The sequence below is a fragment of the Rousettus aegyptiacus genome, unplaced genomic scaffold (assembly GCF_014176215.1).
Source record: "Rousettus aegyptiacus isolate mRouAeg1 unplaced genomic scaffold, mRouAeg1.p scaffold_m13_p_13, whole genome shotgun sequence".
NCBI classification, from domain to species: Eukaryota; Metazoa; Chordata; class Mammalia; order Chiroptera; family Pteropodidae; genus Rousettus; species Rousettus aegyptiacus.
The window spans coordinates 6,961,024-6,972,648 of record NW_023416288.1 but is presented as its reverse complement, the minus strand read 5'-3'; the positions used below and the strand labels follow the sequence as shown (position 1 = coordinate 6,972,648).

At 29.9% G+C, this 11,625-nt stretch overlaps 1 pseudogene; it reads right to left on the bottom strand.

Annotated features, from left to right (window-relative positions):
• Positions 1 to 4,918: 4,918 nt before the first annotated feature.
• LOC118611237 lies at positions 4,919 to 5,037 on the bottom strand (annotated as a pseudogene).
• Positions 5,038 to 11,625: the final 6,588 nt, after the last annotated feature.

Below are 11,625 nucleotides of genomic sequence, written 5' to 3'. Positions count from 1 at the left end.
TCGTTCCCTTTCTGCATGGGTTTTCTTGAGTGCCATACAGGCAGAATTGTTTATTGCCCATAACCCCACAATTAAGGCTTTTATTTCATAGAAAACCAATCTCATTTGGTTTGGGTAACAGAGTAAATCTTAGCTCTTATTTTCTGGAAACTTTGTATAAAATTAGCATCATACCTTTCTTAAACATTTGGGAGAATTCACCAATGAAGGCATCTGGGCTTAATTTTTATGGGAAGGTTTGAAAGTAAAATGTGGTTTCCTTAATAGTTGTATAGACTATTGAGGTTATCTATTTTTTTTTTTATTGAACTTCGCTAGTTTGTGGTTTTCAGAGAATATGTCCATTTCATTTACGTTGTTGAATTTTATTGCCTTACAGAGAATACGATACTTCATTTTCATTTTATATAGTTCTTTTTCTCAGATCTAGAAACAGTAATTTTTCAAAAAAGACTTTTTTCTTTTAGTGAGCAATGATTATTTAGATACTAAAATATTTGTTATAGAGCATGACTGCTTCTATGTTGTCTTTGATTTTACTTTTTCAATGAAAAGAGCTAGGAAAAGTGCATTTTTTAAAAAGGAAAATTAATTGTAAGTATACATCGAAATTTTAAAATTAAAATAAATATTCCTGGATTTTATTTATTTTATTTTATACTTGCTTTTTTCTCTTATTCTGAAAATACTGATAACATCATTGCTTTGTTCATTATCTATATTGCCTACTATAATATGTATTTGTTCAATATCAATATTTTTAATAATAATGACAACTTAATTCAGTTTCATATTTCTTTGGTACTATTTTTAATTCTTAAAGCATATCCCAATAATAATGTCAGTTAAAATACTGTGTTTTAAAATCATGTTAAATAATATGTCTGAGTGGTTATGTCACCTATTTGATATGTGATTTTTGGACATTTTTATTTATTTATTTATCTTTATAATTTATGTAAGACATTTAAGTTTTCAAATGTAAAACTATAAACAAGATAGGTTATTTATGATTATTTATGTCTACGAGACCTCATCTTCCTAAGTGGTCTCCCATCCAAGTACTAACCAGGCCCAACTCTATTTAGCTTCCAAGGTCAGACATTGGACCTGCTCAGGGTGCCATGATCATAGACCATGTACTGTGGCTCCACTGGGGTATGAACACAGGACATTCTGTATGTAAAGTAAATGTGCTAATTGCTACACTATATTTCAAATCCTAGATAAGATAGTTTAAAAGAGTTGTAGCTTCCTTATCACTTAACATGTTTCAATTTTTTTTAGCCTCCCAAAGGTAACATTTTAAAACCAAAGGTAACATTAGTAGTGCAGTATTAAAATTAGTTTCACTATATATTTATTGACATATCAACACATAAAAATAACTTTAATATGGAATAACTAGCTATCTTAGTGTCTCTGATCTCATTCTAATTACAAGCAACTTTTTTCCTATCTCTCTTACATATTTAAGTACGCTATGCTAGTTCACATAAAATGGTTGCTTTCAGGTGTCCATTTTGGTAAGCTAATTTCAGAGAAGTTTCTAGTTTTTCAGATGCCAGTCCTTAAATTTAGTTTATTTCATTCATTTTTTGAACAATGGCTGAATTCATTGAATACAATTTTCTTATTTTTGTTATGTCTTACGTTGACATTATCGATGGTGTACAGATTTATAGAAAGCAGAAATTACTGGATGTACGATTCTTCTGTGAAAGTGGGTGAATGCTACAAATGCTGGAAATGCCACTTTCAAAGTTCTTTTATGTAAAGGGTCATATGCTCAAAAATAATGGCTCCCAAGAAATCCTCATCCTGAAAAGTTCTGCTGCATAATTCAAAGTGGATACAAATGTCTGCAGTGGAACTCTGGAAGAATGGGGAAGTATCTGTCCCTTTGGCACAGTTTAACTTGGTGGTTGAAACTTCACTCTGTAATGTAATTTTTTTTCAGTTCCTTTTAGATGACAACGGAGAAAATAACATGTCTCTAAAATAGTTAATATTATATTCGTTCATATCCAGAAATATAATATTCTGGAAAAGTTAGTAAATTTTAGTTTAAGAAATACTGTAGTAAACTGTAAATTTTGTTTAACCCATTAGTATTCAATATTTGACCTCAGAATTTTTTGCTTTCCTATATCACATGTTAATATGCAGAAGAATTATTGTTCTACAGAACACATTTAAGTTTTGTAAAGGCTATGCTAAATAAAGCTCAACAGGCACATTTGTGGTAAACTTTTTCAGGGTTCATTTGCTACTGTGAGAGGCATCTTCAATTGGAGTATAGTATATACACTGTCTCTCACGCTTCTTTATTATGTAAGAACCACTTTTCTATACGATATTAACTGTGAAATATTGTTTGGGAGTTGTAATCATTCTTAATTTTCACAATTTATTTTCCTTTTTCCTGTCCAGAGAAGGTTATATAATTTTTGTTATAAAAGGCAAAGAAATATGATTTTTCACTATTATTATTATTAATACATTTAACTTTTTACCTTAGGCATAACTACAGAGTTCTGCATATGTCATACACGTAAAGGTCAATGACTTTTAACAAACTGAACCTGCCCGTGTAACCAACATCTAGCTGAAGAAATAAAATATTATACCTGCTTGATAAAAAAAAGGGAAAACATACATTTCCTTAGACCTTCCAAGACCACCTTATTTTCTTTAAAAGAATGGGTCAAGAGAAATATCTATAGAAATACTACCAGGTTGCACTAAATAAACTTATTCTAGATGGCAGAAATTGGAGTAGAAGTTTTGTTAAATGTGCTGCACTGACAGCCACACTGAAGGTCCATACCTTTTCCCAAAGCTTTAGATCTAAGAAATTGATTAGCAAAAATGTAGAGTGAACACTAGTTGAAATCTATTTAAACTGTCTTTCAGCAAAAATGTTCCATGCATTAAGGCTATTTCCCTTTGTTCCCCGATCTTTTGCACATTGGAGGTAGATTTGTCCCTAGAAGTATTAACTGATGGGAGAAAGAAGAATGTTGGCTGGCAGTTACGGTATTCATGGGCAACAGTGGAAGTGGCGGACAGGGATGGTTTTCTGGAGCAACATCTCAATAATTCGAAGACACAACTCTCTAGTTTCTTGTGCTATCTATAAATCTCTTTTCTGTCTGTTAGCATGGCCATTTAAAAGTGATTTGGGAAAAGCTAATTGAAGTACTGCCAATTGTCACTATCTTAACCGGCTGCTTATGTAAACAATTGATGCCTCTTATGTTCCCACCACTATGCTTAGGTTTCACACTACACAATCCCTAACTCTCACCTCAACACTGTGAAGTAGGTATTATTAGTTCCATTTTATTAATGAGTAAAACCAACAGAGAGACTAAGTACTGGGCCCTACATTGTATCAATGCTAATTTGAGAAAACAAGTTTTAACTGTAGGTACATTTTGCTCAAAAAAGCAAGATCTTTAATATGCATCCTATGATTTCTTTATGTTCTGTGCTCCTGAGAGCAGCCCTTTGAGATAGGAATTGTTTTCATTTCACGAAGGTGCAATCACTGAGAGCTGGCCTTTGAACCCAGGTCAGAAGATCATGGACGCACTGCTCTTTGATCTAACCCAAAAGCAAATATAAGTATATAGATTTTCTTTTTAAATTCAACTTTACAAAACTTTTTCTACTAAGTTCAAAGACTTACTATATCAAAGAAGAGGAAACATGCTGCTGATTTTTAATAAAAAATGAAAACTCATGGTTTGAAATGGGAATACGGAACTAACATGTTTCTGATTTTTAAGGTATAGATTAAGAAGTGGTTTCTTAGATATGAAGAAGTATAATGTTGGATTTTCATCATCCATCTTTGTTTATATGACTGATAACATTAATATTTCTATGCTACAGTTAAGGGATGATGATTTTTTGTTATTAATATGTATTGAGGTTAAGTAGAATATAAGTACAAGAAATACACAAAAATAATTAAACGTAAAATTACATCATTTAGCAGTATGTACCCCAAAATAGTTATATTTACATAAATTTAAAACATCTTTTTAGTGCAATGAGAAGGAGATGTTATAAAATATTTCATTTTGAGTTTAACTGTTTTATCTTTAATTCTTTCGAACTTCTCTGGGAAATTGGCCTTTTATTTTCTTAATTGGTTTTATACTTAGCAAAGTTCACATGCCATAAAAAGTGCAAAAAGCCAAAAATGTTACTGATTTTGGAGATTCTAAAGTAATGTATAATTTATGTATATATATACTTACAATAAAATATTTCTTTAAGATGATTATAGTATTTATTGAGACTATCTAAAAAGGAAATTATAATGGTGTAAATTATAGTTCTATTGATGAAATTGTTTTTTTTTTGTCTGTGGTGTTTTCACAATTTTATATTTACATTTAAAAAACTATATCCATCTATGGTATATAATTTTTTAAATTGTGATAGATGTATTACTAAAACCATTGACTAAATTAAAATACATAACATTTCCATTACCTCCAAAAGATTTCTTAAGCCCCTTTATAGTCCTTCTTTCTTTCTGCATCTGCCCCAGGTAATTACAGATACGTTTTTGGTCACCATAGATAAGTTTACATTTTCTAGATATTTTTACAAATAAGATAAAATGATATAAACTCTTTTGTAGCAGTCTCCTCTCAGCACAATGACTTAAAATTTTATACATATTATTGTGCATATCAACAGCTTTATCCATTGTTGAGCAGTATCCAATTGTAAAGATACATCAAATTTTGATTATTCATACATTTGCTGAGGGACATTGGAGTTATTTAAAGTTTTGTTTATCATGCATTTAAATTCTTTGGATATATTATCAATTATCTTGAGTAAATACCTAGAGTAGAATAGCTGGATTATTTGGTATATGTATTTTTTTTTTTAAAGCCTATAGCATCTGGCATTCCTAGATGGTCTCTCATCCAAGTACCAACCAGGCTCGACCCTGCTTAGCTTCCAAGATCAGACGAGATCAGGCATGTTCAGAGTGGCATGGCTGTAGACTTGATATATGTATTTTTAATGTTTTAAAAAACTGACAGTTTTTCCAAAGTGGTTGTACTATTTTACCTCCCTACTAGCAGTGACTGAAAGTTCTAGTTGCTCCACATCTTCACAAACACATGAATTTTTCAGCCTTTACTGTTAGCTCTCTTAATGGGTATGCAGTGGTAACATTTCGTTTCGATTGTAATTTCCCTGACAACTAAAAATGTTGACTAAATATATATATTTAGAAGATAAGCACATGAAAATAATGTTTATATATATATATATATATATAATCTTTTTGGTGAAGTGTATTTTGAAATATTTATACAGTCTTTATTAAATTTAATTTAAACATTGTTCAGCTTTATCTTCTATCATTGGGTGGTAGGAATTCTTACACATTCTGCATATAAGTCCTTTGTCAGTTACATGTAGTATGAATATTTTCTCCCACTCTACAGCTGGACTTTTCATTTTTAATGGTGTATTTTGAAGAACAAAATAAATAATTTTGATGAACTCAAACTGATAGATTATCTTGTTTGTTTCACTTTTCATATTCTATCTAAAATAATCTTTGCCTAGGCACTCCAAGTTCACACAAACAATATGTTTTCTTCTAGTAGTGTTATAGTTTTGAATTTTGCATATAGAACTATGTCCCATTTCAAGTTAATTTTGGTATATGGCATGAAGTAAAGATTGACGTTCCTTTTCATTCCATATAATATCTAGTTACTCCAGCACCATTTGTTAAAGATATTTTCTTTTTCCTCCACTAAATGGTCTTGAAAACTTTATCAAAAGTCAAGTGAGCATACATAAATTGGTCAATTGCTGTAATCTCCATTCTGTTCCATTTATCTATATATCTAGTTTTTCAATCGTATAACAGTATCTTAATTACTTTAGCCCTTTAGTAGGTCTTTAAATAAAGTAGTATGAGTCTTCAAATTTGTTCCTTTTAAAAAATGTTTTTGGCTATTTTAGATCATTTATAATTCCATATAAATTTTAGACTTAGCTTGTAAGTTTCTTAAATGCTGATTTGCTTGGTATTATATTAAAATATATATTTAAAAATTCTTAGCAATATTACATCTTCCAATCCATGTATATGACATATATCTCTACTTAAGTCTTCTTTATCTCTCTTCAAGATGTATAACTGTCAGTGTAGAAATATTGCACATATTTTATTAGTTTTATAAATTACATTAGGTAACAAATTAATGTGTTTCGATACTATTGTAAATGGAACTCTAAAAAATCATGCTTCAATTAATGATGGTCAGTATAAAAAATCAAATTGATTTTTATATATTGATGATGTACTGACCTTCTAAATTTATTTAATTATAGTCCTTGCTTTGTATACTTCCTAGGATTTTCTAAATAAACAATCATGCCATCAGTAGATAGAGACAACTTTATTGCTATTTCTTCAATCCCTGTGACTTTTGTTTCTTTTTATGCTTTATTCCAATTTCTAGGTCCTCCATCGCAATTTTAAAAAGAAGTGTTAGGAGTAGTCATCTATTCCTTCTTTCTTATTTTATTTTATTTTTTAAAAATTTTACATTTTTATTTATCTATATAATTGAAGAAATGATTTAAATTTTTTTCTCTCCATCTACCTCTTCCCTACCCACTTCCCCTACCTTCTGGTAACCACTAGTTTGTTGTCCATGTTCATGAGCCTCTGTTTGTTTGTCCGGTTCATTTGTTGCTTTTAGGTTTATATCTCACATATATCTCAACTTTTTCTGTCTGGCTTATTTCACTTGGTATGATTATTTCAAGGTCCATCTATGTTCTTCTTTCTTATTTTAGAGGGATTATATTAAATATTTTTATCATCATATGTAAAATTAGCTAAAGGGTTTTTTATGTATAGATGCTTTTCAATAAGACTGAAAAAGTTCCTAACCCTTTATTGAACATTAATGGATATTTGTACCCTAAATAGATATTGAATTTTGTCAAATGCTTTTTCTGTATCTATTGTTATAATCTTGTGATTTTTGTCCTTTATTTTATTAATAAAAGCATTTTATTATCATCATGGTAGTATCTTTTGTTTTGAGGAATCTTTTTTCCTCTGATTTTATTATATTTGCTATGTTTACTCTTGAAATTATATATCTTTTTCCATCTATTTACTTTCAACTTATCTATGTTTGTATATTGATGGTGATTCTTTTTTATAGCATATTTTTAGGTGTTTGTTTTTTAAATTTTTTCTAATGATCTGTGCCATATACATGGAGTACTTAGCACATTAATACTTAATGTGATACTGATATGTTTGATTTTACTATGTGTTATCTTTTGGTACATTTTATTTTTGTGTTGCTCTGTTCTTTCTTTCATTATGATAATTTGAATAGTTTATATACTTGGTTTATACATATAACTGAGTATTTTTTATGGTTTCTCTAAAGATATACTATATATTCTTAAGTTTTCATACTCTAAATAGAATTAATATTGTAAACATTTATGTAAAATATAGAGGCCTTTTAATCATCTAGATTCATTTAATTCCCTTGATATCCTTTATGCTAGAATTATTATGTGTATTATATCAGCATAAATTATAAAACCTACAAGAAATATAATTTTACCTGAAATGTTCATGTATTTTAATTTTAATGAAGAATACATCTATATATCTATATCTATATATACACATATATATATATTTATATATACCTTTCTCATGTATGCATTACTTCCTGATTCTCTGAATTTCCTTCTGCTACTGTTGACTTTCACCCTGAATATTTCACCCTAAAGCATCTCCTTTATTGTTTCTTTTAGTGCATATCTTTCTGTGACCAGTTTTCTTTCTCCTAGTTTTCTTTCATCTGAAAATATCTCATTTTGCTTTCTTTCTTGAAGAGTATTACCTCTATATAGGAAATTCTGTTAGTTATTTACTTTAATGATGTTATTCCACTTATTTCTGCCTTCATTGTTTCTGATGAGAAAATCAATATCATTTGAATCATTGTTCCCTAAATAAAATGTGCTATTTTTTTGGCTTCTTTCAATATTTTCTTTGAACCTTTGAATTTCTGCAGTTGGATATGATATGCCTAAGCAGAGAATATTCATTGTATTTATTCTGTTTTAATTTTGCTGCACATCTTACATAATTAAGTTAATGTATTTCACTAAATTTGGAAAGTATTTGGCCATTATTTCTTCAAATATATTTCCACCTTCTTTTCTCTAATTCTGGGACTCTGATTACATACATGTTAGACTTTCTGCTATTGCCTTGTACTCTTTGGGGCTCTTCTTGCTTTTTCTTTCAATATAATATTCTCTCTATACTTCAGCTTATATAATTTCCATTGAACAATTTTAAAGTCCAGTGTCTTTTTCCTCTGTCAGTTCCATTTTACTATTAATTCCACTTGGTCTACTTTTTATTTCAAATATTTTGTTTCTAATTTTTATAGTTTTCATTTTCTTTTTGTATTTTATTTATCATTTTCTATTACTATCCTATGCTATCCATTTCTCTGATGAGATTTTCTGTTTTATCCTTTTGTTCTAAGTGTATTTTCCTCTGCCTTATTGATTATCATTATAAGAACCGTCCTTGTCTGACAACCTAACATCAAGTACATCTTGAAACTGATCTTTGTTTATTTTTATTTAAAAATAATGAATCACATTTTCCTGGTTCTTTTTATTTAAATAATGTTGGACTTTTAAAGAAATGTACAAGCTAATTCTGTTAGAGTTGTATTGTTTGTTGAGACTCTTATTTCTGTTATAGTCTCATAAATGATGTTTTTCTTTTTAAAGCAAAAAATTACCCTACTTATAATCAAATTGCAAACTTTTCTTGCCTGTTTGGGGCAGCACCTCCAATCTCAGTTTTCTCTTTTTTGTCTTAGCTGAAACATGGTTTAAGTATTCCCTAAGCTTTCATGATTCAATGGTCAGCCAGCGACGTAAGTGTAGTTTATATATAGAAATTAGGGTTCTCTTCTGTGGCTCTCTCCTTCCCAGAATGTGTTCCTCACTTTCTAGGCATGTGATTGCCTAGTTTTATCTTGATTCTTTAGGCCAGAAAGAATGTGAGTTTCTATCAGAGTCTTAACTACCCTGGTTCACCTGGGACTGTGGCCTGCCTTCAAATAATGTCATAAAAATGGGAATAACTCCATGCTATAACCGCCTTCCAAGTTTTATATCCTCTGCAAAAAATCACAGGCTTTTCTCAATTTCATGTTTCTTTAAAGTTTATTCAGATTTTACGATTGTTATCTTAGAGATGATTATTTTTTATATGTTTATTTTGTCATACTTGAAGAGGAACTCCTCAGGGTAGAACCATTTAATCCTTTTCTCATACAGCAGCAACATTTCTCTTGGATAGATTCCAAAGCATATGTTACTGTGTAAAAAGATTATCTGAGAGATTATGCACTTATCAAAAACAAAATTTCCACAAAGTATGCATCCAAAATACAAGGAATTACACCAATGAATCGAAAGAACAGTATTAGGCAAAATTTTAAAAATGCCTAAGGCAGCACTAATATATTTTTCCCAAATAAATATATAGCTTGTAGAGTTTTGAACTGGATTTTGTTTTGGTTGTTGCCTGTACCCCTTCCAGATGGCACACTCTATAAATTGTCTGTCTTTGAGGTGGGCAAAGAGAGAGGCAGTCTGCCTGAACACATGGCTTCAAGAATCTAATTTCTCATCACATATAAGGTATCTGATCAAGAATTTCATAACTGAGCAGCATGCAATACAATAAAATTGGTTTCCATTTGAAATAATATAACTGTGAAAAGTTACCATATGTTTTTATTCTTTCATTTACCTCAGTTACTAAAATAGATATAATTATTAGTTCATCTCAAGATTAATTTTTTGAGGCTTAGTGCTCAGACAGAATTTTAACTTCAGACTGTTGTGAGTCATTTAGATAATAAATCCAGATTCCTACACAAACTTTCATTAAATGAGAGAAAATCCATTTCTAACACTTATGGTAATAAAATATATTTCCATGATTGTTATTCAAAATTATAGAAGTTATTTGTAATATTCATATGTCTAGTAAATATACCTATTATTAAATTTACTGCTTAATTTTTATTGATGATACATGGCTACATGAGTATACCAAAGCATATAGTTACATTTTCCAATTCAAATTTAATTGTGTAGTAATGAAAGAAATATTATTGTATATTAGACTTACAGTTCATTTTACTTCTGACAGTAGTTTGAAATAATTTTTTTTTTATGGGAGAACAAAATGAAAACTTCCGTTATGAAATCTTTTGAGGTAATTATTATTTCAAACATTACCAATTATCCTATTTCATTACTCTGTGTTTAGGTTCTAGTTTTAATTTGCTTTTAATACTTGAGAAAAATATTTAAAACAGTTCTAAAAAATAATTTTTATTACATTATACCAACAATAATTTGTTAAAAAGACTTCCATATCTAAAAATAATTTTTACTTTTACAGAATATTTTGATCTTCATCAAATCTTTTCAAAGCACCAACAGCCTAAATAATATTTTAAATGTGATGGAGGAAAAGAGTAGAGACTTAGATATTGTTAGATAAGCATAGAATTTATTTTAATTTGTTCAATTAATTAAACAAGAAGGCCATAAGACTGACGTGGCTCTGTTGCCATGGTGGCCTATGTAAGCAAACCAATAAATGCATCAAAGTTATGAAATTCAAATGCTAAGGACAACCAATCACCAACAGCCAACAAGGGTTTACACTATTCTTATGCTAGGAAAGCATTCCCCTGATGATACTCTTGCAGTCTAATTTGCTTTTGGGTTTGCAGCACCCAATGCTCGCTAGCCTAATGAGAAATACAGGGACCACACCAGAGAGAAGCACCTGGCCTCAGGCCAGGACACTGCTTTTGCCAACCAGCTCTGCAGAAGGCCAGGGAAGTTAACCTCTGAGACTGGGAATATGCTTAGAAACTGCCAGAATCAGCTGAATGGTAAAATATTTCAAACGTGTTGGAGACAAACAAACCATCAAGATAAACAAGACATCATTAGGGTGCTTGATGGGCATTTCTTGAATAAGAATATTTTGAGCTGTGATTATTATGTATTTACTTTGCCCACAGAATATAAATTAATTCTGGAAAATGGTAATAAAGTAGAATATTGCCTTACTCCCCAGCTGGTTTCCTGGGGGAAATCAATATTATTTCAAAGGGGAAATATTTTGTCAGACATATTTCTTTACCAGCAACACGGCACAGTTTTCAGCATTTAAACTCATACATTGTTATTTCATTCTAACATCTTGAGGCTAGTGTTTGGGAAAAGGTGTTAATAAAATGGGGCTTTCCCTTGCATTCTTCTGAATAATAAACCTTTAGTTGGTACACCTTTTCCCATAAGCCCAGTATGCTATAGCAAATGTTTGGAGACCTATTAAAATTGAACATGCTAATCTAGTTTCCTTGACATACACTGTTTTTGATTTCCAGTGAATTAATGACCATAGTATATATTAGAAATAATAAATAAATATTTTAAAAATACATTTTAAAAGTGCTTATTTATTATCAA